Consider the following 27742-nt stretch of genomic DNA (forward strand, 5'->3'; position numbering starts at 1 on the left):
GTATGTTATAACTTCTTGGCTCTTCTTAGCCAAAAAGTTATAACTTAGTAAGGACCAAGGGACAGTGCAAGCAAAAGTACTATCCTGAAGTATTATCTTAATCTCAGAAGTATTAATCTTCCCATTAGGTTATTCTTTTGGCTCTATTCCTTATTGTTATGTCTGGGCCTGTTTTTAATTCTGATTACTACAGAGCATGCATTAGACACTGATTTGGATGATTCCACAAGTGGTTTTCATAAGGCATTTACCGGGCACAGTGTGAGGCTGATGTGGCTTTCCAGTGAATGTTTAAATGGGACTTTTATTAATCCGTGTCTGCAAAAACCAGTTTCCCGTTGGTTTGGTTGTTGATTTGCATATTTTGATTATTAAAAAAAGCCAGGAGGAAGAGCAGTCTACTTTGGTAGTTGAGGTAATTCTCAGCTGGGGGCGCTGCTGCAAAACATCATCTTCTACACATCCTTGCAACGCCATACCATAAATTTACTATTAATTTACATCCAAATTAAATGCATAAATAGTCCATTAATCTTCTACCGTGCAGCTAATGCTCATAAACATTTCTTCACCCTGCACCCTGCTAAGTCATCAGCACCAACACTGTATAGTAAACTGCCTCCATTCACAGTTACCCATAAATACATCGACGTCACTGAGATCCACTGTGGAGCACCTGTGAACACATAATTTCCTCTGGGATTAATAAAGTATTGTGTGATGTGTTATGTTATCCACAGAGTGATTTTACATATTAGCATTCAAAGTTATTCTCATATTAAAGGAACAGTGTGTAGAATTTAGTGGTCACAGAGTACAAACAACCAACTATTCCTCCTTTAAGATAAAAACAACTTTGGCTTATAATGTAGCTAATTCTAAGCTAATAAAAACAATATTCAAAGTACATGTGAATATATACTAATTAAAACCTAATTATCAATATCATAATTAATGTCTGGAAATAGTTTTCTCTAAATTTCCCCCATAACTTGTGGAAGGTGAAGTATAGCTACTCAAAATCTTGGGGTGGGGAACAGTGATGATGTCATTTCTGTTGGTTTTATGTTGTGGGATGGACATTTAGTATGTATTGAGGTTTCTTTAAAATCTATATATCTCATTATTATACCATATGTTATTGTACATTTATTACCATTTATTTGTTAATGAATTGACCTTGATCTGGTATTTGTATTTATCAGGTCAGCTAACAGGAAAAATGACATGAAAAGGATAGCAGAGAGGAATAACACAGATTTAAGTCAATTATCTTTATTTGGTTGTCAAAACTCAACAGGCTCCACAAAACATGTTTTTGGTCATAACTCAAGAATTCATGCGCAAATCAAAGCGTGATTTCACACAAATTTAGTCAAATTTACTGAGCAGTATGATAAAGTGATGGCATTTTATATTCAAAACAATAAAGGTTAATCTTACTGTGGCATCACATTATGCAAAAAAAAAAAAAAACTCCAGACAAAACGGTTCACATTTATCTTCATTGTTTCCTCTCAATCCTATGCAGTACATGAAAAAGTAAGTATACAGTTACTGTTTCCAAGTACCTTACCAATTACCAAAGTAGAATACCCAAACATTATTTGGTGAGGCCATATGTTCAACAGCTTGGCTCAAATCGGGTGATACAACAGGACGGGGCAGCAAATCTACAATAAAGGGTTTATACTGGTCTTTTTGGTGTGTGTGTGTGTGTGTGTGTGTTTTAACTAAAGTTTCTTACAACCTAAAAGATACTTCAGTACATCATAATTTGAGTATAGCTCAGTACATGATGCTTGTTTTGAGCACAGTATTTTCTACCTTTGATTCCAGCATCCCTACAATCAGTGTTATTTCATTGTGATCATTTTCTCCTCTCCCCTCCTGAGAGGAGCAGCATGCATCTTCACTGGTTAAATATTAAGTACACAGCTCTGTCTCATCATCCTGTCATCCATCTCGCTCCCATCTGCTCCTGCTGCTCCCTTTGTGCCTCTACACACCTCAGCCTGGGCAAGTATGCAGGTCGACGACCCATCTGCTGATAGGCATTACAGAAATACACTATGCTACACGGATGAATTGAACATGAACCCTGTCGTGTGATTCTAATGACAGACAACAAAACTCATTATAGTGTACTGCAGTGACAGAGAAAAAAGAAGTTGCTTGTGCAGAATAAAAACGGGTGTTCTTTCACGATATATAGCCAATAAGGGTCGTTTCTAACAATCTACCCTGGCAACAAGTGTGCTGTGTAATGGAAAAATCTAAATCTCTGCCAGTAAAACAATTTTCAGTGCTCTGCATGTTGCCAACTTCAGAATGACAGCAGCAAACACTACCTAGTAAGCACAGTAGGTAAGAGGATAAAAAAAGAAGTTGTTACTTTGGATGCAGAGCTTGGTAAGCCAAATGAGGGGAATACACCAGCCACTTAATTTAAAACAAGTTCTAGTGGATGGCAGCATTTTACATGATATGTAGGTATATTACTTGCAAGACTGTAGTAAAATAAATAATAGACTCTCAGTGTGCTACATACTAAATGCTGTGTAATAGTGGGAAGACCACAGCACATTGCTGACATCAATAAACATGTTTCAGATTAGTATTGAAATAATAATATTAAGATAGTACCTTGAAATGTTCTGCACTGATGGGGAAAACAGGCTTCCACACAAAGTCAGAGATGTTTTATTTACGTTTTATTGCTGTGCAGATTTAATTACGGCAGGTCTTGAAAACGTTTTTTTTTCCAGAACCTTTGACTGTATAATTATCAAACTGTGAAATCTTCAAAAAATCAGGTTAATGAATTTTGTTACTTTTGTTAGGTGGGTATTTTGTGTTTTCTTGAACACGCCACACATTTCTTTTGTGGTCTGCCTGCAGCCATCTTTATTATGACAAAAAAAAAAAAAGACGAAAAAGGGGGAAAGGGTGTATTTTATGAGAAATTAAACATGTTTCTCCTGTGAAGAGTTCAGGGGAATATGAAAATGTCCTAAAATGTGGTAAGTGTTGATTTTAAAGTCCGACTTCTTGTAACAGAGAATAGTTAGCTTTAAGGTTTGTTTTACTAGCTAACAAATGCAGGTAAACCTTAAAGGATAGCAAGAAAACAATTAATTAATACATAGATGAAAATATAAATTAATAAATAAACAAAGAAGATGCATAAGAAAAAGAAATGAAGTATCACTACCCCCAAATGGGTGGTGTGCAGTTTTATGACTAACATTTGGATTCGTTTACATGAATAAACTATAGTATTTGTAGTGAGCCTGACTTGGTATCCTTGCACCTTGCTTCAGCTGTGGTCCACTTTCTGCTGTTTCGTCTGCATCAGCACTGAATAAATGGTTAACTGGTAAGAAGTATCCAATACAAATAAATAACAGGCAGGCTCCGGTAAATTGGATTCAATCTTTTTTTTTCTTTTTCTTTTTTTTCATACTAAAGCAGCTGTGCGTCAAAAGTAACCGTCAAGCACAAAGTGGATAAATGCATTGGCGACGAGCATCGTGACTGTGGAGGGGGCACCAGATCCCAGTTATCTCCTGATCATCTAAATGCGGCATCTATCTACATCCTGATGCGCCTGCTTCTCCTCCTCCTCCTCCTCTCCTCCTTCCTGGAACGGCAGAAACAGGTAGGACACGCTTCCGATTTGAAAACGCATAACCCACATATCCAGCTCGGGGGTGGAGGTGGGAGATAGTGCTTTTACATTCTAGTTTGTACGTTCCCTTTTTAGTTTGTCCATGTCGTGGTTGTTAGGAGACCGCTGTCAGATGAGGAGTCGGTGATAATGGGAGATGTCCTGGCATCTGTAGTGAGATGCGTCGGCAGCAATAACACACTGTTGCTACCCACGCTCTTTTTGCCACAGAGACGTGCGTTCTGCCGCAGGTATGCGGTGGAACAGAGGGGATGGATGCAACCAATTAGTTTGGTCCAGTATAGTTCCACTTTTATTTGCGTGCATTTCTGCTGTACCCCCCCCCCCCCCCCCCCTCACATTGTAGAATTTGAAAACATCGAGGCTAGTATAGGGCGACCCATTTTCTGTTCTTCTATCCTTATAAAGAAAGCAGCACAACTCAAAATAGCACAATTTGAGACTCTGCATTAACACACTTCAGTCACATCTAATTGTTTGCTAGCACATGCTACCTAAGCTGCAATACAATGTTTAATGAGAAAATGCTTATAATCTCCGACTTTTCACATTGTTCTATTTATAGACTGACAGCAGAACTTGTGCAGCTCCTACTCTGTAAACTGTCATCAGTTATGAGGCCATATTTCAATTTATACTTTCAAAGGGCATGTTTTGTTATTTTGCATGCATTTACGTATTTCTTTTCAATGGTTTTGGAAATACCTTTTCTTAGTTACATTGTTGCTTTTACTGTACCTCTTATTACTCTTCTGTTATACCTGCGTAGAAGGATTTTTGGTGCATACCAAAGAGGATTTAACCAGAGCCATATCATGGTTATAAACCCTCTATACTTTAATTGTAGTTAACAGTATTCTTCTTTCTTTCTTTTTTTTATTAAATTTTTTTGCTGTGTGCGAGGTTATTTGTCGCTTTTCTCACATGGTATACTTTAGGTTAACTGATTCCCTAGTGCTACAGTCTCACTAATGATGGCAGTGGTTGGAAACCACAGCACGACCAAAATTGTCACTGTGTGCAATAAACTTGGGATCTTGTTGCTTTTGAAATTGTTGATTTGAAGATGGGGACCAGGTCTGCGGCCACTCTCAGTCAGTTGTCATCTTCAGGACAGCGATAAAACAGCAGTAAGTGCTGTTATCGGTTCATGATGGAATGGGATCAGCTTGGCAATTACATGCAATCTGTTTGTGATGATAAAGCGGCTGACTGTGATAAATCAGCAAAAATCACTACCTTCTGTTACAAATTTGTTGCCGTCAGCATATACAGAAATTCACAGTAACTACTTAAATTCAGAATCCAGTTGTGTTTCAAATCCACCAGAATACAACCAGCTGGCAACCAGCTGAGTCGGGTCCCCCATTGTGAAGCGATAATGTCACAGATGAGTTGAGCGATCAGTCTGACTGCATTTACAAATTAGACCGAAGTTATTTGCAAACCTTTTCCAGTCTTTCTGAGAGTGAATGCAGTCAGTCTTCAATAGAGAGACAGGTTACCTCCCAGCAGGCGATCTATGCAATTACTGGTCGAAAGTGATTACCGCAACTACTTGCAATCAATTGCAGATACAAAAAAATGACACTGGCAGTTTTTCCTAGTGCTAAGGAGATTGCTGTCCTATTTTTACTTTATGACTTTATGACTTTATGACTGAGCCAGGAAAACCTAACTGCAAAACATTACAAAGCTGTTACCATCTTTAGCATAACAGAACCCTTTTTATCCTTATACCAGTGGTCTCTTCCAGGATGACAGTGCCCCCCATCTGTGGAGACAAGGTGTCAGTTGTATGATGACTATGAAAATGATGTGAAACATCTGCTGTGACCTTCACAATCAGCCAGATCCCAGCCTAATTGGAGCATTTTAGAAAAGCATGTTCAATTGTATCAACGTGGTCTGTCCTTTACTTTTTCAAAAGTAATAGATTACTCCTGTAAGGTTATTGTTGTAGTACGTTGTAGCGTAGTGTAGTGTAGTGACCAGTTCACCTGGAAACTACAGGTGAGGGACTGTCTTTCCTTTCATCCTTCCAGTGGAGTGCCATAGATTAGGAGAATTAATGCAAAGGAGCACACAAACTAACGCACCGTTTATTTCCCTGCTAATTTGTCACCAAATTGTCTTTTAAAATTGTACTTTGAACTGCACTGTAATCCCTATTGATCTTCTTGCAAACAGAAGTTCCCTTGGTATTGCTCTTCTGACACTTTCAGTAAATAATGCATATAAATAATGCACTTTGTTTTGGGGGTTTGTAGTCCAGCAAGAGCACAAATCTATGTGTGTGTGAAATCTCTTGAAGGCTTGAAAAGCATGAGGCTGAAACACCGAGCACCTTGGCAACAGTTATAAGTGATGGGTAATCCATTTGTGGGAATTTGGGCAAACCAATGCAAGCTGAAGAGCAATAGACACTCCAATCAAATAGCATTTAGGTACGTTTGGAGAAAAAAAAATGTGTTCACACAAACAGCCGCTCATAAAATAGTTGATTAGTTAATGAAATCACGAATTGTAATGAGCCATTTAGGACTGTTAATTACTGCTGCACATTCAGTGCTCCTTCTGTCTGTCATTTTCATATCACAGCCCAGTGTTAGAATTAATTTTACCATGACCAATTCTCACTGCAACAATCAGAAACACGACTGCAGGCATAATGGTCCTCACAGAATCTCTAGACAGATGGATGAAAAATCAGACTGTAATTATTTCATGTGTATTTTCCCTCTCTTCTCTCTTCCCTCCCTACTCATCCTCTCTTCATTCCACTCAGCAGCATGATTAAATGTATTTTTTGTCCGTGGTGTAATCAGTGATAAAGTGGATCATTGTTTGCTCTGTCCAGATGTGCCAATTAAAAACTTGACACCACAGTTATCTGTTTCCAACCATTTTCAGTGCACTGTTTTATAGCGGCAGAGCACGCATGTCTCATTTTTGTCCTTAAAAAGAAAAAAATACATCTTAAAATCAGTGGCTAGGCAATGTGAATTGTGGTCAGTGCTGTGAATGGCATTTTCACACAAATTACAAGCCACAGATTTCCCTGGATGAATACAGCAATTTTCCTTTGATCATTCCTTTTGTTAAAACCCCCAAAGAGAACAACTGTGGAGTGTTTGTTTCTCCGTTTTGATGTAAGCACTTACTGTCTCATTACATTTGTTGGGTTGGTTGCTGTTAAACGTAACAGCTTAAGTTCAGTGGCTATTGCAGCTCCTGTTATACACATCCATTCATTACTCAATTCTGCTGCTAACCTTATTACGTAAGCTGAGTGTTACGCCGTTGTTAACCTGATTTCTGAGTCTTGGCAAAAGTGGACTTTCAGCATTTGCAGTAAGAAAATCTGAACTCCAGGGTAAACTGCACATTAGAGGGCTTACAGTGAGCCGTTTGGATTTGGAGCACTCGGGTCGAACCTTTCGCTCGGCAAATGCTCCAGTGCGACTAAAGGAACTCACAGAATTACACTTTAATGTAAGTGACAAACTTGTACGTAGACAATGGTTCTGTGCTATTGTTGTGTCTCTATTTCATGCGCTCTATAGTGTGTGTAAGTTGTTTGCATAGTAGTATTTTTCATACCCTTACTTTGTAGGCTTAAAATTCCTGCCACATACGAGGCACAGCAGTTACCTCCTTCCTGCTGACTTGCTGTTCTTTGTTGCATTCTCCCAGAAATCAATGTGCTTGTCTTTTGGGCATTAGAAAAAAGTAGAACTTTTATAACTTGCATGGTGAGAGTAGCAGACTTCATATTGTCGGCTTATTGGAATATGCTCAGTGACAGCAGCTAATTTAAAAACTCAAAACAGATGAAATAAACAGTGTTTTTTAATTAATTTTTTTTTTTGAATAAATAAATAAGGTGCTGATATAAAACACAAACTAATTACTCTGAGCTGCTACAATATGATATATGGATACTTTTTTTTATTTATATATTTATTTATTTGCTACTGGCTATATTCTGAAAAGTTTGGAAACTCATTCTTATTTATTGCCTGCTGTGTTTGGCAGTTTTTTCTTGCCAGGATAATTAAGCTCAAGAAAACTTTGAAGGCCAGTAGGAAGGAGGGAAATGCTTTAATGCCTATGTTGGACAATAGCCGATACAAATATTTCATTTATTTTTAACATTTGTATCTATTTTTGTTGTAGTGAAACAATGAGAAGTACTTAATACCAAAAACAACAGCGACAACAGCAACAAGAAAGATTCTTTAAGGTCTTTATTTGGCTTGGTCAAAATTAATGTCACACAACTGACAATTGTCATAAACCAGTATCAGTTAACTAGGCCGATATTGGGTTATACCAATAATCCCAAAGTAGTCCTCTGATGTTACCCAAAAGCAGTAATCTTATGTTATTATCACAGAAGAAAAATTAAAAGAGAGCAGGAATTAGGAGAAGAGTAGGTATTGATAACCTAGCCACCTCTCACGTCATTGTGGAGGAATTTACACCAGTGTTCTTTATAACATTGCTTCAGTTCACTGATGTTTACAGACGTGTATTCATGCACATCTCTCTAAAGGTCTCACCATCAGGTTGGGGTCTGGACTTTTGACCTTGATTCTCTACATTTTTCAGCCATTCTATTGTGGAGTTGCAGCTGTGCTTGGGATCATTGTCCTGTTGCATTGTCCAAGCTTGGCCGTTAGACACATCCCATTTGAGTCTAGAATACTTTGGCATACAGAGGATTACATTTCGATTCAATGGCTGCAAGGTGCCCCAGTCCAAATCGTCACCCCCCGACTAGTATGGGATTTTTGTGCTGATACAGTGTGCCGTGTTTTGTTTTTGCCAGAGTTGTCACTGTACATTTTGGCAAAGTATTTCCACATTGGTCTGGTCTTATTGCAAAAGTCTTCTCCTAAGAACCTAAGGTGCTCTGCTATGTTTTGTTGTAGATAATATACTTCCCCCTGACAACCCTTCCAAACAAGTCACACTTGCTCAGTGTTTTTTTAATTGTACTTGTTACTGTAACTATAAAATTTGTCATGCTAAATGAGATAATTAGCTAATATTACAAAGTCTACGTAGTATGGGTATTTTCAATGCAATGTAAGGCCGCCCTGTCCTCATGACAGCATTAGTAATCTTAGCAAATACCCAAAACACCATATGTTTCCAATCGAACCAGAAAGACCTCTAGCAGCCATACATACCGTATTATAAATCATGTCTCCTGGGAGAAAAAGAGGAAATAGTATACTATTTTTATGGTGCCACAGAGTTAGCAAAAGGTCAGGGTGGCAGCATGGGGCAACAGAATGTTGGACAGTAGAGGATCATTGTTTAGTTTCATGTCTCTGCTATGAGTTATACTTTTCTTTACCCCAAAACTGTTCTCACAGTGTTGCATCATGAGAAGTATACATTGTGATTGTGCTGTGAGTGTTTTTTTCTGTATTTCAACCAAAAACCATGAGTTTGGCCTAACATTTCTTGGTTGTTCTACATCATACCTGAACTCTACAGTCTTTTCAGGTTAGAAAACTCTTTTTTAACAATTGAAAGGTAAGATTGTCAAATCAAATTACAAATCATATGTTTTGGTATCTATATTAGATGAGTTGTAAAAATATTTAGTTAGAGAGGGAAACGGACATTGAAGACATATCAAATTGAACTTTTCTGTTTAAGATCAGAGACAGTGTTCGGAGTATACTCGCTGTATGTAACACTAACGTAATGCTGAATGTCATGATGGAGTCATCTAAGCAAAAAGCATGGAAAGTGCGTCTCTCTGCTGCTTTTTGGGGTCAGGCATGGCTGCTCAACAGATGGTTTACCACAGCAGCATGGGTAGATTACAGTTATGACTGGTTTTCTGTAGATCTGAAAATGTGTTGACAGCAAGGTTGAAGGATTTGCTCTTGTTTAGAGGTCACCTCTACCTTATGTTCATCTATAAAGGGCAGCTGCTCATGCTGTAAGTAGCAGCCAGTGTTGAGGGTCTCTACTAGCCCAACATGAACTGGGACATGAAGCATTATGTGGCACGGACAGATACATGTCAGTAATAAAATATGATATATAGAGTTCTTTTAGGTCAGTGTTATGCTACAGTTTTTGAGGTTTCAAAATAAAAATTATTTAGTGGGACTGGACGTATGAAGGAATCTCAGCGTGTATCTATGGGTGGGGACAGGGTGTAACGTGATGCTCATGGTTAAGCGTCAAATTCATTTGTCATTAAATTGTGGCCTTTAGGTTGTCCTTGTATTGTAGCTTTTGTCAATAATTTTACAGAACAACCTGCTCTGAAGCACAGCCAAAGCACACAGGTGAACCTGTTACGACATCTTTATTCACCGCCATCTTCCATAAAATTGCATAATATTAATTCAGGTCAGTTTTAGGAGACTTGTATTCCACTAGCATTTAATAATTTTTCATGAAAGCACATTAAGCCCCATGGATGAACCAGTGCTTGCTGAGTGACACAGACTCTCTAAACACCACTAAAGCTGTGCAATGAGATTCCTGCAGGGTGAAAGGCATTTGGAAATCCATCTGTGCTTACAACTCTCCTCTGTGAACATGTTTCTCTTGTATCTTTGCTCTCCCTCTATCCTCCTTCATGTTTTAACCACTTGGTATCAATTACTCATTAATTACTCACTAATAGTAATGTAGCTACAAATACACATACGAAACAAGTTAGGGCGTTGGATTTGAAATAAACAGCACCCACTTCTAAGCTTGTCACTTGGCCTGGGGTGCTACTTCGGTCTAAAAGGTGGTGACGGGAGGGAAAAGTTATCTGCTAACACAAGCTCCTTATGATTATTATTCCTGAGGGAACAGGCTAAAATCAGAGATATCTGAACTGTTACTATCACTTTGCACTTTTCTTTGTGCTTTCTGAAGAACTAAAAAGAATAACAGAAAAGAAAAGACAATTTCATATCCAATAAAAAGATGAATGATGTGTGTCACTGTAAGCAGTTGAGAGGATCTCCTCTGGGCAACATGCTGTTGCTTTAACTCTGCCTCGATTTCACTGATGTTCTGTCCTCATAATCTAATAGACTAAATACCGTCTGGGTGCTTTTTGGCTGCAGGGATCTGAAAAAAAGAGAAAAAAATCAAGACATTGCAATAATTGTGTGAGTTAGTGCGTTTGTGTTTACGCAGCTTCCTGCGCTACCTAGTCTGAGGCTTTTGTCAACAATTACACCCCTCTGAATGGTAATATTTTAGGCTACATTAATTTACTGTACTTTACCAGAGTGTGCTGCAGTCTTTTATGGTACAGTAATTTACTGTGCAATCTTTGAAGTGGCTTGCTCCTGACAAATAGTTCAATAAAACCTTGTTTGTGTTCTGTGGTATGGCTATTAGACCCCTCCTGACATATCATAAACTATTACTGTGATCTGTTTGGACATTAACGGTTACAGATGTTCCCTGAGCTTGCCAGAGAGCCCGGAAGCTGCACTGCATGCAGGGAAGTCTGCTGCCGTACTGTACTTTATCAAACCTATGCAGGACAGTGAGTGTACAACTTTCCTGAGTTGTACTTGAAAACTGTTCTACTTCAGGCATTTTGTCAAATTGAAACTCCCTGTAGTCAGAGGGTAGACGTGGTTGAGTCTCTGTTGAAAGAGTTAAGCTGAATGCCCCTTCTCACTGTGGGAGGAGGTAGTGTGAGTACATGGCAGCGGACTGAAGTAGGCATCTAAGTATAGTTGTGTGTGCGTGTGTGTGTGCGTGCGCGTGTGTTCATGCATATGTGTTGTGTATGAAAGTTTTTGGGGGTACTGGCTATTTACAGCTCAGCCTGTGGGAGATGTCCAATTCCAACAGAAAGGGCAGGGGGGCATGGGAAGACCTCCACTCTGCCTCATGTGTCATCCTCTTCTGTTAAGACTTGAAGCAGTCTGTGTGTGTTTGTGTGTGTATGTAGAGTTGTGTATTTGTGGGTGTGTACACACTGTGTGTTGTGTCAAGGTTGCTGAAAACAGTCTTGCTGCATAAGTATAAGAATATGACACTTTTGAACGCTCATGCATAGTTGTTCAGGGAGATTTGTCTAACAAGACTTGAAATTTCCTTGTGGCTCCCTGTTGTTTACAAGGCCAAATACTTTCTGTTCAGTGAGTCATTTTCAGAGAGCGGGAGAGAGGGATAAAGAAACAGATACAAGAAACTTTGATTCCACATTATTTTTCATTGAAGTGAAGAATATTTCAGTGCTTACATAAATGCGCTGGCCTATGAAGAAAACAGTTTGTTTTTCTATGTACAGTGGGGCAAAAAAGTATTTAGTCAGCCACCGATTGTGCAAGTTCCCCCACTTACAATGATGACAGAGGTCAGTAATTTGCACCAGAGGTACACTTCAACTGTGAGAGACAGAATGTGAAAAAAAAATCCATGAATTCACATGGTAGGATTTGTATGTCTTTAGTCTTTGACCCCTGTAGAGGAATTATGGACTATCTGTTTTTACAGCACGCCTTCAGTTCTGACTGGTCTGCTCTCATTTGATTCTAGAATACTTTAGTATACAGATGAGCTCGTGGTTGATTCAGTGACTGCAAAGTCTCCATGTCCTGTACCTGTAGAACAAGCCCAAATCAGCACCAAATCAGCTGTTTTGAGGTGTTTGTGCTGATATGCCGTGGGTTTCTCCAAACATGGTGTCGTGCATTATGGCCAAACATCTCCACTTTGGTCTTGTCAGTCCAAACGACATTGTTCCAGGGGACTTGTGGTTTATTCAGACTTTCCAAAGAGTTTATGTCGAAACTTTCTTTTTCACATGAATGTTCGTGTTGAAATCAGACTGTTCGTTTGGAATATTAACAAATTCTTAATTAATAGCAGTAATGTTTTTTTTTAAAGAAGTTGTGTTGGTCTGAATTGGGGTGTAAGAAGTGGGTCCTCATTTTAACAGACAGAAGTGATTTCCATCGCATTTCTAAATCCACATTTCCAAGAAAATGCAGCTTGGCAGGGATTGTTGATACCCTGCTGTGATAAAGTTGATGCCCAGCTGTTTCTAAAAGTGCAGCCTCCCCGGTTATTTTATAAAATGTGTTTAGTATGCGATATCGACCGTTTAGAAGTGCTGTTATTGAATAAAGGTCAACAGTTTTCTGTCTGTTGACTCCTGCATTTAGACTGTTTTTGTGGTTAATTTTTTTAAGAGTTCAAATCACGCTAAGCACAAATAGTCATTCGACTGTTCATGGTATTTAATTGGGATTTTTCTTAGAAAAACATACAACTGTGAGAATTTTACAAATTTTTTTAATTATATTACATTTATTAAATTAATCTTGTGTGCAATGTGGAGATTCAATGACTTTCTGTACTATTGCGAGGATACGAAGCCTGACAGGTGTATGCCTAAGAATTGTTTAACTTGACTGACAGATCCCTCATATTATTTACTTCAGTTGTGAGAATTATTGTTTGCTTGCACCATTAACTCTGCCTAAGCTCAACCCCCCAAATTACGACTTCATTAAAAAAAAGATAATAATGCTATTCAGCTTTCAGAAACCTGCAGGAACATGGCATGCATCAGTTTTTCTATGATCTTTCATCTTATTTCAAAATTTCTAAGTGGAATATATTGAGGAAAGGTTAAGAACTGATTATAGCTGTGGTCCTTTGCATTACTTTTTCATTTATGTGAAAGTGTAGCTTTTGTTTTTGTCTTAGCAGTTAACATAATACATCTTTTCGAGAGCAAAAGAAACCACAGAAATTGCCAGCAACCAGATATACACTCAGTTTCAGAAAAGTTAACAAATGTTAACTGATGTCCAAGATAGAAGGTTTTGACTCTGTGTTTGTGCCAGTGTACATACGCTCTTCACAAGAGGTCATGCTAGCTGGTCCTATATACACACGACACCAGCTCTCTCCCCCGCTGCCTCCCTCTCTTTCTCTTTCTCCATCTCTCCCCTCTCTGCCTCCCTCCCTCCCTTCATTTGTTCTAGGGACAGAGTCCTAGTGTGAAGCTTCTTGTTCTTGTCCTTTCCCTGTACTCTGCAGCTTTTCAGCCATCCAGAATGAGTTTCCTTATAGCAAATACACTGTACATGAGACGTGGAAGAGCCTGGTTTGGCCCGCTCTGTGTTCCCGCTACAAGCTCTCTAGGTTATATTTAGCCTTCGACAGGCCACCCTGCTACTACAACTATCATCAGCACCAAAAGGGATATCGGGGGAAGCTGTACCAATTACCGCCAACACATTTTCCTCTCTGCTGTTTCATTGTAAGTAAAAAATCCTTTTAAAATAATGTGTTTGTTGAATTTGAGAGAGCATCAGCATGTCACTGCAGAGAGAGCATGAAGGAATTATTTGGAAGCAGTTGCACTATAAGTGACATGTTGTAACGTACTTCAGCTCTTGTAGTCTTTCAGTGTTATGCCACATAGGCCAGGCTGTCATTGTTGTAGAAATGGTAAACTTGACTGTATGTCCCTGTGTTTAAGTCTGCTTTTGAAAGTGGCTCAATAAGCAGCACAGCTGTGGAAAGATTGCAATGTCATAGTGTATTATTTATTTGTTTTAAGAGATCTGTTTGTATGTGGATCTGTGGATCTGGGTATAGAGCAATACTATTTGGAGCAGGCTGATGGTCCAGTTTGACCTTGGTAGCTTTAGTTTTTCAGCTTGTCACCATATCACTAAAATATCAAATGAAACCTGAGGTATGAAAAAAGTATCTAATGTGATTTTTAGCTCTTGGTAATATTTCTACCTGTTTTTTGGTTGTTGTTTTTTTTTTTTTTTGGTCACACACCATCTTTGCACTGTTTCTAAGTAAGGAAATGCTACAGTTAGGTACATATTTGTCTGCAGGGAGAACATTTCTCTTACTCATCAGTTATAGCGGGAAGGGAGGGGGTGGGATTTGGGCAACAGTTATGCTTGCATTTGACTGAGGAAACAGGCAGCAAGACATGGAAAGTTTAGTTTCTCATCCCTGAAAATGGAAATTTAGAGAGTAGGCAGATGCAAAAAAAGGGAGAGAGGGAGAGATAGAGAGACATGGAGACAGGATGGTGGGAACATCTGGAGAAACAAGACCAGTGAAAAAAACCCTGTGACAACACGAGGGGACTGGAAAGTCTCTGAAGAAAGTCTTGAACATAAAGAGTTGTACAAGTGCATTCACTAAATTATATGATAACATATATGATATACATGATTGTATGAACGGAAATGAACTGAATTAATTATTAATTAAGTTTTTTTTTTAGATTTAAATTACTTAAATATTTATTCTTTTACTTTATTTGTAAAATAATCATCAGTTTAAGCTCAGAGAGCTGTAATGGAAATATGAGGCCTCTCACCTACTGTACTCTACTTTGGCCTTTTTAAGAAGATGCCATGGGACTTTATATTCTTTATAGATTTTTATAATCCAGTTTCACATTTTAATCCTTTGCTACACTCCGTGGGGAATCCTATACAGCAACAGTAAATACATTAAACATGAATAAATTATAATTGTTGCTTATGGGTTTTATCTGACACTTTTTAAATTATAGTAAACAGTCAGCATTACCATTACTGATGGGATTTAAGATATTCACTTATATAATTGCTGCATGTTCTACCAGCAGGTAGAAAATGCATGTTGTTTTCTTTCATCCATCCATCCTTTCGTGACCAGCATAAAGAGTTATAGTTCATGATAAACACCGAACATGTGTGAGGGATGGGGTAGACTGTAGGTTGTGAGAAGCTTTCATAACACCAGTTAGCTGCAGTGAAGATGCTGTGTGCTTCTGTCTCGATGTGTCTAGAATTATTCTCCGCAAGTCTTTTCCCATACTGCAGGTAAAGAAGCAGCATAATGGAGCACTCCCAGCTGGAGAATCACACTTCCGGCATTTTTGATCTAAGTCTTCCTTCCTTTAAGAAAGTAGCTGTAACTGAGGTGGTAGTTAAGGTCATCTACAAATTGGAAGGTTAGTGGTTCGATCCCTGGCTGCTCCAGTGTGCGTGCCCAATGTCCTTGGGCAAGATACTGAACTGCAGGTTGCTCTCTGATGCATCCATTAAAGTGTCAATGTTATATAGGAAAGACCTAAGCACAGAAAAAAGTTGTTGCTTGAATGAGTGAACGGGGCATACATATAAAGTGCTTTGAGAGCTCAGGTACATTAAAAATGCATTATGCAAGAACCTGTTCATTTACAGCTTAAAGGAAGGATGGTGGTGGGTGGGGTGTACATATGCTACAGTATGAGCATAGATGTACAGTAATTATTAGTCGGCCGAGAACTTCACATTTTTTTCCACCACCAGTTGTTGTTCTCAAACTGGACGTGACAGTTGGGGACAGATGTGTCGGTAAAACCGAGCGTTACCGCACAGCCATTCGGTAACAAGTTGTCAAATACAAGGTAGGCCTGCGTAGTCTAACAACTGCTTTATCTTCCTCTTTGACTCTAACGTTGACCATATGTTATATAAACAACATATGATATTCAGAATGACTTAATGTTTTGTGACTGAGACTGTAAACTAAGTGTCTCATGTTCAAGACAAACATTTGGCCTCAATTTTAAGACCTGGAACCTACATCAGTCTTTTATATATCATTTATACATATACATATAATGTGCCGAGGTACACTTTTACAGAACATAGTTAGAAGCTGGAAGAATTTTTTAACCAGCAAACATGTAACGTGTAGTATGTAATCACCTATAATGCAAAGAGAAATTTGTTAGAATCATGTAGACTTGCTACTACTTTAATAAAAAACAATTTTTTCATAATTAAAAAAATGTTATGTTATGTTACCATGGATGGATGGATATTGAACTGCTTTTTAATATATATACATCAAAGCACAGTTGATGTGTGACTTCTTTCTCCCTGTACGGCTGCACAGTGTATAGGAAATAATGGAAAAACACAGCTTGCCATATTCTTACACAAGTTTTAAGGAGTCAACGGAAAAATCCTGTTTGGTCAGTGGAAATAGCCCCTGAGAGGAAATAACTTGACCATGCTAATGCTGGGTTCAGAGACGAGTGTACCACGACCATTAAAGTGCCAGGAGAGAGATACAATCAATGAACCCACGCACTCAGTGCACTGTAGAGTAGCACAGGACTGAGCGAGGAGCTACCTGAATGCCTGCGCTCACACAGAGTTGCTGCTACACAGAAAGTATAAGGACTCTGCCGGCCGGCTTTGTTTCTGATGGGGCTGCAGGATTAGTTTGATTCACTGACCGGGCTTTCAAAAATAGCCAGCTGCTTCTTGTGATGATTGCAGCTATGAGAAAAAATAGCATATAAGTAAAAAGAACAGGAGAAATGTATGAAGACCTGGTGATGAAAAGAATATGATGTTAGGGAGGAGCAGAAGAGGTAGAAAACAAAGCCTTGGGAATATTATTAAGCACAACACTGGAATTTTCCAAACAAATTGTGCTGCAAAGTTTACCTTTACTTTTAGTGCAAAGTATATATTTGATCTTCTTTATCATTTTTAGGAAATATGTTGGCATATGAAAATGGCTAATAAGTAATGACTTTAATCTTATTCTTATGTGTGTACATTTACATACCAGCACAGGTTGAAGCCACAGCACAAGTCAGCACGTTGCTCAGTAAAAACATGTATTGATATTAAACAGGAAGAATTGGCTATATTTACATGAGTGTTCATTATATCCAACGTAATGATAATGTAAATACCAATATTTACATTATCATTATCTGATGATGATTCTCTGCTATAATTTGTTTTATAATTCAGATGACAACAGTTGGACATAAAAATAGTTTTTAAAATTTCTATTGAAGAAATGATAAAATGATTAATTTGTCTTTAGCTTTAATTACAAGCTTAATATTTTTGTCTTGGTAGAGTTACAAAACAGGTTGTTGTTATTGTTTAAGAAGTATTCGAGTATATTTTTCTATTTGTCTATGCTGCTCTTTAGATACTTTGTCATTTTTGAACTGCTTGTTTTATACAAATAAAACAATAGACTAAACTAAAATACTTATTAACTGCACTAACCCATTCAAGCTTTCATCATGGAGGTTACTGACTCTTCATATGAGTACCAAGTCTTAAGCGTACTGTTTCAGCTGTTAAAACGAATGGTTTTGCGCATTTTAGCCCATTTAAAACAAATATTTAAGCAGTAATATGTACTTACGAAGCACACAGTGACAAAATCCAAATGGTTTGGTTTTAAAAGCAACACAGAGTTGTTATGAAAGGGAAAATTAGCTATAGAGACCAGAATAATATTTATACCAATGTTCCAGTCTATAAACTTCATTTTATGTTGCCTGTCATGAAACTTAGCATTTAACATGCCAACTGAGGCCTCTAAAATTTGAGCCCTTGGGGTTTTTTGCAGTGCTTCTGGGCCTTGCACACTCTGACCTTAGGGTGAAGTTGCCTTGATATTTACTCCTGGGAAGATAGTGACATTGTGTTAACACACACCTGAATTCTGAATTCACGACTCCACTTCTTTGTGCAAGAGAAAAAATATCGCTCCAGTTTCCCTACATGCATGTTGAATTAAACTTCTTGTAAATATTAAAACTGCTCTGCTTGACTAAACTACCTGGCAGTTTTTGTGGTAATGATTTAGTGTAAGGAGATGTAAATAGAGAATACAGACACTTAGTACTAAATTGTCAGTTAAATATGCGAGTTTCCTCTGAAATCCATATAATAACCTTTTCTAGTCTTACCAGGCTTTTTCAGTTTTATCTCTTTATAGACTTATTTAGCTAAGGTCAGAGAGACGTGCTATCAGCCTGCTGTAATGCTAAGTGTGATGCTTACATGGAACAGTGGAGGCTTGTTAGCCTAGTTTAATGTCCACATACACAATTTATTTCCAGTGTGAGAGCATATTATAGTTAGAATGTTGTAACCTACTGTAATCTGTAATACAATAGGCTACAGTATGATATAAGTGAATATAATTAATTCTTGTGGGCTTTTTTAATTACTTTTTTATGATAGTTATTTGCACTATTTTACATGTCTGCGATGAAGAATGGTAACAGTATGCTAATAATATTACATTAGTTAACTTAATGCTTCTAGATTCTGTATTAAAAAGTAAACAATCAAAGCAAAGAAAACCTTAATGCTCTGACCTGACTGCTGGGCTTATAATAGGAAGAACCACTGAAGGTGCAAACCACTTACTCCACAGTTTTAATGTGTGGTGACAGTAGAAAAGGCATTCCATTGCACTGAATTTAGGGATTGCAAGTGATACATAAAATGCTTTGTGCACTTGTACAGAAGAAATTGGCCTCTCAGAAACTCCAGGTCGGAAATTCCCAAATGCCCCCTGCAATTAACCAGGACCTAACATCATTTAAATATCGAGTTTGACTAAATTGGGCCAAGTGTCTTGGGAAAATTCTCATTCACCAAAATAAATTCTAAGATGACAGTAAAACAAGTCAGTAATGTGGAATTTATTCGTTTACATGCTTCAGGGTACATTTGCTTTGTTAATTTTCCTTTCTTATTAATTCAGCTATGACTACAAAATAGTATGGTTCATTGATATGCCCAAGACTAAACATGCTTCAGCAAAGCAACACACATTCACTGCAGGTTTAACATAATCATGATTTCGTGCAGTCGCTTGTGCCTCGGCCTTGTCCAACACAAGGACATGAGTTTTCCTCCTATGATGGACAGTTTGCTTCTGTCTTTAAATTCCTATAACACCACAGCAGAGACTCAGCTTTTGAAGAACATTTCCTTTTACCTTTGTGTTGTTGTGCTGTTATTGATATTTAGAAATAGTGTGCATTATTGTAAGAAAGAGCTGTATTATAGCCTACTTTCTTCTTGTACATTGTGAAAAATGTAGTGGAAGGGCATGCATTTCTTTTTGTGATTGATGACTGACATTTAATATGCGTTAAGTTTCCTTGATTTGGTGTCTGGTATTGCTCTTGACAATGAGAAATATTTTATTCATCCCATATTTGGGAAGTAATTTTGTTAGAATATCTATCAGATGATTCCTTTCCAGACATATATATAGTATTATAGAGGGTGATGACATGTGGTATGAAAGATTTCCTATATTTGTCTTTGTAGCAGTGGAGCTGAATCAGTCAGTCAGAGAAAATGTGCTCTGCTGCCTGTCCAGTAAATGGTGCAGAGTGTGGTCAGGATTATGATGGATAATAGTTTCTTCAGTGACTTCCTCTATACCAGAACTCTCAAAGTGTCCAGGTGACAGCGAATCAAAAACACAGCCATCCTAAACAGTCAATTCAGTCTGTTGGCGCCACCAGCCGTGATGCTGCTCCCCCAGCAGAACACAGCAATGCCCACTGCACTCACCACAACTGAGTGGGAGAAAATCTCCATCATTTTGCTGCACATATCGAAAGATCTCAGCTCAAATAGAGCATGTGCATCCAATTCTTTGGTATACAGCATTGGTCTTCAGGTTCAGCCTATTGTGCATCTGGATGCTATATCAACATCCTGTTCTAGGACAGATACATGTTGTGTAGCTGCCCTCTTCTATATGATGTCAATAACCACCTTTCTGGTCTTAGTTATATCACATCCAGAAACAGATTATTTTGCTCAGGCCAATCTAAAACAAATCATCTCCTAGTATCCTGTACTCCTCCAGTCCATCACGAATATATGTGACTTGTGCAGAATTATTGGAGTATTTCTGTGGGTCACATGATCTAAAGTTGCGCTGAACGATTGAGTTGTACAAGGTGAACAGGAATGGAGACAGCACAATCTTACAGCAAAGTACAGAAGACAACATACAGAATTTAACTCGCCTCACATGTCACTCTGCAACACGTTATAAATTTAAAGTGAAAGATGGTGAGAAGAGTTAAATGTTTCTGATCATAGTAACACAACAGGGGAGAGTTTGAAGTAGGTTTGATCTCAATCTGGATGACACAGCAGAGTAATGTACGCTGAAAGATATAGGAGTGACCCATGCTGATGAAGAAACAAGGTGCGACAAACAGATGCTGTTTCTGCTGGTGAAATGCTGTTGGTGGTTTCCATCAAAGAGGTGTGATCCAACCCATACAGGAGATGAGCATTTGCCATTTGTTTAAATCCCAGCAAGAGTCCCACATGTCTATGATTAGAATCACAATAAAAGAGTTAGTGTAATACTAGCATGTTTCCAGGAGTGTGAACCATCATGCATCACATGTGTTTTAATTACCTCAATAACACCCATTTCCACCAGGTATAGAAAGAGTGAGCCAATCACAGCTTTTTAGGCAGGGTTACATTCATGAACAACATAGCTGACTACAGATCAATACTGTATTCCAGAAAACAACTTCTTTAGAAATGGTGATGAGAAAGAGGAAGATTGGCAGTCTTGTACTGGTTGTTCCATGCAGCACATCCTGTGTATTCTATAAATTTCCTTGAACATTAGATCCTGTATTGACTGAACTGATGCAAGACTGCCAAATCTTTTGCTGCAGTCATAGCTTAAAAAAAGAATGACACCTCTTCCACCTTTAAAATGAAAATTCTCACTGTGCAGCAAAAAGTAAGCAAGGAATAGCCTCTGCAGCTTTCACTGGAGATGTAAGAAATGATTTAATGATGAAACACATAAAAAATTACATTTTTTAGTATTCAACTACTTTTATTAACTTGCATAACTTTTCAGATTGGTGTCATGGTCACTGGTGTGGTAGGTCAGTAACGAGCAAGACTTTGGTTCTTGCTGTCAACTAAGCAAAGATTGCTCTGTGTTGTTGTTTCAAACCGAACCAGTGGGTGTTGATAGACACGAATCCTGTAGGCTCTCTAATGCGGTGGTATAGCATCAACTTGATATCAGTTGATGCAGCTGGTATCAGTGGATGGTTTTAACCAACTGTATGTGCTGGTATTGATGTTAAGATATCCAATGCTCGCTATATACATACAAACAAAACAGTGTATATTTGTATAACGCTAAACTAGTCCCTAGGAGACTAAATACAGCTCCTTTTGAAGCAGCTTTTGACAACGCTAAAAACAACAGACAAACTTTGCTGATGTTTGTCGTGGCTCTTTTCTAATTTCAGAGCACAGCTGGATACATTGTAATGATTTTTGTTACAGAGAACACACTGAACATACAGAGGGCGAGCCACATGGCGACTGTTTCATCAAAGAGATGAAACAGCTGATGACACTGGGTTTCTTTCTTGGGAAAATTTTGTATTCCCTCATGGGAAGCTGTTTCCCTAATGGGTTTTTATAGATTTATTTTGTGTATTTATTTCCTGGTTAATTGGCAAATGCAAGATTTCTTTAGCCATGTTCTGCTTCATTTTTTTTCCTTTTATGTTTTTTTCTCAGTTCCATGTTTTGAACGCTGATGTGCATCTTTGCAGGTACAGCAACAGTTAAACTCCTACATCAAAGATGTCTTCATGTCCCAATCAATCCAAGCTGGATTGATGCTGGATTGCTAACAGGGTTGCAGGGACATAGCATGTAGTTTGGAAATATGCTACACTACATACATTTTTAGTTTTTTTTTAAGCACACTTTTCAGCATTCGTTTCTGATGGCTTTTAATAAATAATGGAATTCAAATGCAAAACATGTAAATATAACAAGTTAAAGGCAAGAGACTTTGTAAACAGTTTTAGTGAGACTAGATAATAAATAAGTCTGTAACTCAGCAATTGTTGAAAATCAAAGTTGCTTTGGTTATATGCAGTAGTGCTGACTTTGAAATTCACTCCCATTAGCATTATTATAGAATCATCATGGACATCAGTATGAATTTATTCAAGCATCATCTTGCTGTATCATCAGCATCATCAAAGTTCAAATCTCAACATTTTCCTCTCCCCTTTCCTCTCTCTCACCCTCCTTTTCTAACACTAATCTCATCGTCTTTCTTTTTCTCCTCCCCTCCTACTTCCTCTATTCCTTCTCACTTCCCTCTTCCTTTAATCAGCCCATGTCTTCTCTCGTCCTCTATCACCTCCTTTTCCTTCTTCCTCCTTCTCTTCCTCCTTTTCTCCTCAGTTTGCTGCAGTGCATCACTGGCAGGCACATTAACATCTCATCTCCATTACCCAGCAATGCCCTGCCCTCTCTCACTGCTTTTAACCACCCTCTTCTCTCCTTCTTTTCTCTTTCTGTCGGCGCTGTTCCCGTTTTCCTCTAAATTTAACACTCTCATGCTATCCCTGTTTTCTTTTAAAGTGTCCATTATCATCCCTACTGTCTTTTTTCTCTATAAATGTGATCATCCTCATTAAGGGGGTGCTCTCCTCTCCTCTCCTGTGACGAGCTGTGCTGTAGTGTTTCAAGGGAGTGGATGCCCTTGGTGTGACCATGAGAGAGATGGGCTAAAGCTCTGCAGTAGCAAGCCAGTGAGTGAGCAAGTTGGTTTCACTGTGTATTTGTGTGTATGTGTGAGTGTGTATATTCAGCTAGTAAGATGTGAGGAGTGAAAAAAGCATAGCTTGTGTGTGTGTGCATGTGTGCGCATCCTCAAAAGCACCGGTCTGTGGTACTGGTTTAACATAACTCAACCAGAAAACCATAGTTAACATTCACACCAAGCTGTCTTTCCCTGGAAGCCCACCATCCCCAAACTAGCGTTGCCTCACTGCTCATCACACGATTCCTGGTCAGGTAATCCAACTTTCTTCTCAGGAAATGAAAAGCTATTTTTTTTTCCTGCATTTGTTGACACTGGCTTGTGTTTCTCACAAACACTGCTTCCATCCTTGTTCACTAGACAGGATTTAAGATTGGTTCTACTTATAGTGTAACACAATAAAATAAAAAATATATACTGTAGAGGGGAAAGGAATATTGCAAGGACTTTTTCTAAACTGGCAAATGGCACTGAAAGAACATTGTTTTGTATTAAGACAGTATATCAAAGCTGTGCAGTTGTAGTCTTAAGTCAGGAGTAAGCATTCAAGTCTCATCCCGAGGACATCCAGTAGACTAGAAATGGCTAATGACGTAGTGATTTGCCATTACTTTAAAAGGATTGGGGCTTCTGTCTGATTAGTTCCTTGAAGGTGTCACTCAGGATTAGATTCTCTATTTCTTGTTATATTTGTTTTCTCTGCCTTTTTCATCCTGTTTTTAACCCCTTTGTTTCCAACTCTGCTTCATATGCCATAATTATTACATATGTAGATAGAGGCCACAAACCCTGGTCCTTGCACCTAAACAGACAAGTACCAATAGTGCAATTTTACAGAGCTACACAATGACAATGAAATTTGCACAGAACCAGTTGAAAAATGTTACTGAATTGAACTCAGTTTTCTGTTCTAGCTTAGCCTTAACTTAAACTTTCTCCTGGTCTGCATTATTTGAAATTGGGTGTTTGATTGAGCATAATTGGACACATTAAGGGAAATATTTGCAAAAGCAAGTAGGTTATTCATGTTGCATCTGCTAACCCAGGCACTGGAATTAGCCTGTCGGTGCAACTTCAGCCAAAGTTTAAATGTTGGAGCATTTTCTCGAGAAATATGACCAGAAATCAGGTTGGATCTCTAAAAGTTGGATTTCATGATCATGAAAGCACATATCACTGGAAGTAAATTCCAGCATGTGTTCCTTCTTCACCAAGAACCAGACTGTGACGCACAGATTTTACAACAGGATGTTTGAATTTATAGGCTCCAGCCCCATCCGTATCCCTGAACTGGTTTAAGAAAATTGATGGATAGAAAGTTTGACGTTATCACTGGAAAGCAGGAGTGTTTCTAGGATCAAATCTTTACAACGGCTTAGCCCCCAACAGTGTCTTGCAATTAATATTAATGGAATATTCTGCTTGCAATATTCAATCCTTTTCAGCTTTGCAAATTGCAATTCAACAGGGTACATATTACAATCTTACCTTCAAAATCAGTCTAATTAGTTGGATGACCTAGTGTCTAAGAATGCTTCAGAACGAATAATCACATTATTTAATAAAATACTATAGTTTTTCAGTGGCCACTTGAATTATCAAACCGGAGGCAAAGGCTCAATCATGTTAAACAAAATTTTCCAAACAAGTTAAAAAACAATTTGTTGCAAAGCAAGTAAGAGGAGAAATATGCTATGTAACCGGTTTATACACCAGTAAAATAAAACACTACCTTTATTGTGCAGAATTAACACAAGATATCAGGTACCAAACTGCAAGAGTCGAGAAAAGATTTGTATTCTACCACCTTAATGTAGTGGCAGCCATCCTGTTCAAGCCATGTTTGGACCGATATAAATCCTTTGGCCAATTACAGATTACATCCTTCTGACTTTTTCTCTGGAGACCTGCTCAAGCCCACTTTGACCAGAATAGGAATAGGACACTAATTAAGTACATCAGCTCCTTGGCTGGCAACTAGCAATCTGACACCGGACTTTTTGCTCAGAAAGCTAAAGTTAGCTAATAATCCTTAGCGAGCTAGCTTAAGTTAGCTAACATTTTGATGCTTTAGAGAACAAATATACATAACCAATACTTTGTACATCACAGCAGTGACCCTGTGTTATCAGAAAAGTGTGTTTTTTAATCTGCACCACAGATGTAATTACCTCTGATGAGTCTAAACTCATCAATCCTGTAAAGCCATTTTTCACTTTTGGAGAATAAAATGTTTCTTCTTCTTTTCTCTTTCTCCTCATCCCAAAACTGTTATAGTATTAAGTGCCTTGATTAGGTTTTTGTGATTTGGCACTATATAACTAAATATGAATTTAATTTAATTAATTTAATTATTCTTTGTAAAAACATGGTTAATATAGTCTTTTGAAAAGTACTGAAGAATAATTACTCCAGAATTTTTAAAAAGTAGTTATTTGCATTCTTTTTTATTTTAAACGTTTTGCATCCAATTAAAATTAAAATAAGCTCATATTCTAGGGATTTTCTTTAGCTCTTTAGCTCCCCTTTATGCATGGTAAAATATATAAGTAAAAATGTATTAGTTGCTATCATGTCCTTTAGGGTAAATTATGTAAATACTATCCTGTTTATTTTATTACATTTTTACTGTCTTTTCTGGAAGCTTTTGGAATTAGTAAATAGAACAGTAAATAATAATAGAAATTACTAGACAAATGAGTATTTTTTTTTCTGTTATTATTCATAGTACATGTGTAACGTTGCAAAGTCAGATTTGACAGGCAGGAATGCAAACAGACAGACAGAGGGAGACAAAATAGGAGATCAGGACAGTATTTGTCAGTACTTTTTAATGTTAGATCGCTTATCAGGAGAGAGTGTGGTGCAAAGCTGTAAAAGTCTTTCATTGTTTTAAAACAATATAGTTGAAAGATGTCTTTTTCATACTATTAGTATTTTAACAACCACAGGATTTAGGCTAAGAGCTGCTGTGTGTGTGGTGTGAGGGGGGTTGTACTCTGTGTAGCCTGTGTGAGCTAGCATTATTCTCAGTGCCAGGCAGATCAGTTGCATAGCAACAAGAACTTTTGAGGGCAGGAAATGTTTCACCAGTGGAATGTGTCAAGCACAAGAACAGTAAAAATGGAAAGAGAGAGATACATACTGTACATGTCCCAAAATTCCCATATACAGCTGGGGAAAATTACATAACATAAAAGACATTTAAATGAAGACCTGAAGAAATCATAACTGCTGGTGATGTCTGGCATTAAACTATCATGCAAAAGACAATCTTGGTAACTATAACTAACGATATTATAGCATCATATGACAGCCAAAATTTCCATTACATCCAGCATAAATGTCATAAGAATATAGACTTTCCTTTTTATGCTCCAATAAAATTGTAGCTATCAGGCGAACTGTACTGTACTCTGTGTTACCTAAACAGGCACATAACAGTCAACAGCTGAGGTATTTAAAGGCTGACTCCAACAATGTTAATTAAAACAGTTGCAATAACTGATAGAAACGTTAGATAGATTTTGTGTGAACTTGTCTTTCAGTCTAATGAAGCATTGTGCTGCATGCTTTGTTCGTACAAGTGCTTGGGGTAAGACAAGCTTCGTTTTATTGAAAACAAAAACCATTTAAAAAGAAATACCAACACGTCATCATAACAAAAGGACAGACTCAGTCAACTTCCAGAGACTAACAAAAATACATCTATGTGTTTTTCCACATTTGCAACACAGAACTTGTAAAGAAGCATAAAGAGTGAGTCTGCATTGCGGGTTGATTGACCTGAGTTTGCGTTCTTATTTTAGCTAGCTTACCAGGGTTTACGACAATGTGTTACAAGCCTAGCTGCAAATGGCTGTAAGCATCTAGATTTAATTATCTATTTGTTCAGGGTTTTTTTCCAATTAGTTAATGTAACGTATTAGCCTATTATTCCCATTATTGTTCCCCATTATTGTAAAAACTGTTAGAAAAAGTATCAAGAAGTCAGACGAGACTCCTTGTTTGGTTTGTTGACTTCTTCATACCTTTTTCTGTTTTTACACTTCCAGTATTTCCCTTCATATTGAAAGTAGGACATAAACTTCTCTGTGTTTCTCCAACCATGTGTACAGACCTGCATTTAGGCTGTCCTGCTGTTCTATCTGTGCCACCACACAGTCAATTATTACAGAAGTGAATAAATCAAGCAACTTTCCTCATGGAAAACCTTTTCTTTTCTTTTCTTTTCTTTTCTTTTCTGTATTTTAGTTGTTTGTAGTCCCTTTTTGGTTAGACAGGGACAACAAAAATACCGGTTGGATTTAGGAAAGGTTAATCATCCATCCATCCATCTTTTTTAAACTCCACTGGGCAGACTTAAACCTATTCTAGGCGTCATAGGATGGGACGCGTGGTACATAATAGACAAGCTGCCACTCTGTGGCAGGGTTAAAATGAGAGCTTTCAGAATGTGCAAGAGTTAACTTACAGAAATCACATTCAGAAATCATTCATCAGTTTTCTGGTGAGGTCTGGGGTTGATTACAGCATGAAGTCAGGCAACTAATTAGTTGATCTACTGCTGAATTTTTATGAATTTGACATGCAAATCATGTGTCATTTGTTTTGTTTGGGTTT

At 37.9% G+C, this 27742-nt stretch overlaps 1 protein-coding gene across 2 annotated transcripts in view; it reads left to right on the forward strand.

The window, feature by feature from the left end:
- Positions 1-3411: 3411 nt before the first annotated feature.
- atp2b2 (ATPase plasma membrane Ca2+ transporting 2) overlaps positions 3412-27742 on the forward strand; it is a 132254-nt gene continuing 107923 nt past the window's right edge. For both annotated transcript variants that reach the window (XM_085274265.1, XM_085274267.1), the window contains exon 1: positions 3412-3661. The gene's annotated coding sequence lies outside the window, so the exon portion shown is untranslated. The remainder of the gene's footprint in view (positions 3662-27742) is intronic.

The sequence above is a fragment of the Mchenga conophoros genome, linkage group LG5 (assembly GCF_057382185.1).
Source record: "Mchenga conophoros isolate Kocher_MC1m ecotype Shallow Benthic linkage group LG5, M_conophoros_male_GT1.1, whole genome shotgun sequence".
In the NCBI taxonomy this organism is placed as follows: domain Eukaryota; kingdom Metazoa; phylum Chordata; class Actinopteri; order Cichliformes; family Cichlidae; genus Mchenga; species Mchenga conophoros.